The 2,500-nt window shown below is 30.9% G+C and overlaps 1 long non-coding RNA gene across 1 annotated transcript in view; it reads right to left on the bottom strand.

Annotated features, from left to right (window-relative positions):
- Positions 1-2,500, bottom strand: part of LOC135210838 (uncharacterized) — a 160,218-nt gene that overhangs the window by 70,411 nt on the left and 87,307 nt on the right. The gene's annotated exons all lie outside the window — the stretch shown is intronic.

The following is a 2,500-nucleotide window of genomic DNA, read 5'->3' as shown; positions in this document are numbered from 1 at the left end:
TTTAGGATTCTTCGAAAGAAAATAGAAAATTTAAAAGACAAGGTTGTTTTTCTTTTGCCGAGAGATAGACTACAAATAACTTTCCCAGAATCAATACAGCAGAATGTTGTATAAAGGCAAATTTAATTGTAGTAAAACAATTATAAATAAAACATAAAAAATAAATTATTTTTTTAAATTGTGGTAAAAAAATCACAATTTTGAAATATTTAAAAACATAATTTTGTATTTTGTATATAATGATTATTATGAAGATAAAACATATTTTGAGAAAGAAAATAAGTTTTATCCAAATATTGAGATTACCGGACGAATAGATAAAGATGAAATTCTTTTTTTTTTCACAAAATTCTGTAAATTCTACATCATCCACATTGTTATCCAAACCATCCAGATTCAGGTTTCATTTCACTTTTCTACAATGATATTTTTATTTGTTTGAACAATGATATTGATAATAAGTTATCTTTTTCCAAAACTCAAAAGAGGTACATAAGAATGAGTGCATGCACGTGTTCCCATTTAAAGGCCATGAGCGCCTCATGGGCACTATATGTATTCCTTCCTTGTAACCCCGTAAACAGAGGAACTTTTTTATTGGTGCCATGAGAGGGCCATTATACTCATGCGCATCCCCCAGACATGTGATCTGCTTTTGCAAGAACGAGCACTTGGCTAGCATTAAGCAGGGACCTGTTCAATCTCAAGCCTTAAGCAGGAATAACAAGGACCTGTTCAATCTCAAGCCTTAAGCAGGAATAACAAGGACCTGTTCAATCTCAAGCCTTAAGGGGATAACAAGAGCCTGTTACTCAGTGCTTGGTTGGGTGCTATTCCCTCCCGTTTTTTCTCCCTAGAATAACACATTACTTCATCCGTGGTATTTTTGGAAAAGTATTTTTTAGAGATAGTATAATTACTTTCTGTAAATTTATTAAATTCCTTATTCTAACACATAACTGAATATGTAACATATTTTCACCTTTTTTTAAAAAATAAAGGCTGTCTATATTTTCAATTTCCAATTTAAAAAATTCTAATTTGTGTTCAAAAACCATTTGTTTTGATTTTTTATCCGAGATAAACAAAATTTTTGTTTGCAATTAATAATTATTATTATTTTCCTACAAAATATTTTTATTTTTTTATATTATTTTTATTTTCTGAATAATAATAAAAAAATAATAAAAATGGTGAAATAATAATATTAATAGTTATATATATAATATACTAATAAAATAATATAATAAAAAACTCTATTTGAAATACAACAGATTTAATGTGTTTAATATCGACTTAATAGTTAAAATGCAATTTATCTTACAAAAAAAATATATTTTACTTCTTATATAGGTTAAAAAAAATAAAATATTTTATTATTTATTTATTTATTTACATATATTTCATTATTTTTAACCTCACACAATCTTTCATACTACTTAATTTAAGATCAATTTTCTTTCTCAAAATATGTTTTATCTTCATCATAATAACCATTATATACAAAATCCCTGCTTATTTATTTATGATAAAAATGGAAATGAAAACCTAACAACGGTATATTTGCAAAACCAGAAGACAAAAAGCTAGTTAGGAGAACCTAATTCTAAGAGAGAAAGTATAGTAACAAATGCATTCTGCTGCCTTGCAGTCTTACTTTTTAGTAAAAGGTTACGACCACTGCCAATAATAGGGAAACTGGCACCAACCTCGGGATATTATTTACGCAAAATATACTTGGGATAGAAAGCCTGTGGTGTGTGTGTGTGTGTTTGGGGGGTGGGGGGTTACCCCAACACATATCTTAATTACATAATGTGAAACCAAGTATATGGGTAAAAATATAAACATAATTAGCAATGCAATATAGAATGCGCGTTTACGTGACTACATACAATCCATAAATTTATTGTAAATAAATGACAGCACACTTACTTATGAGTGCAAATACAAATATGCAATTCCACGTGTATGTGTTTTTTTTTCCAGATAAATCATACCAAATGAAAAAAAAAACGCATCTACCAATGGGTGGCGAACAAAGCTGAACAACTACCATTACCACACAAATGAAAGATAAAAAAAAAAAAGGACACATATCTGAAGGACATCATGAGAGCCCCAATTCCAACCCTGGATTGCCCCTGCCTAATTCAAAATGGAAAACCGCTTGCATAATGAGCATAAAAGACGAAAGTTTTAAACAGCCCGCCGCCACATTATTCGCGGCGCGAAGCAATTCCAAAACTACAATTAGCGCATAAAAAAAAGACGAAAAAAAAGTGGTAGGAAAATATGTTCGTTTCGGAACACGACCCTCAGAACAAACTCGCACATACACACACTGGCACTTCATTAGTAAGTGGGATGGGTCTCTCTCTCTCTCTCTCTCTCTCTCTCTCGTTACTAAGTGCCACCTGCTAAACCCTATTTGCAACTTCGTTAGCAGGACGTAGCATTCGGCTAGTTAGGCCACAGGATAACTTGGTTACAATACATG

The sequence above is a fragment of the Macrobrachium nipponense genome, chromosome 4, assembly GCF_015104395.2.
Source record: "Macrobrachium nipponense isolate FS-2020 chromosome 4, ASM1510439v2, whole genome shotgun sequence".
NCBI classification, from domain to species: Eukaryota; Metazoa; Arthropoda; class Malacostraca; order Decapoda; family Palaemonidae; genus Macrobrachium; species Macrobrachium nipponense.
Note: the sequence above shows the minus strand (reverse complement) of the source record. Positions and strands in the feature narration are given on the sequence as shown.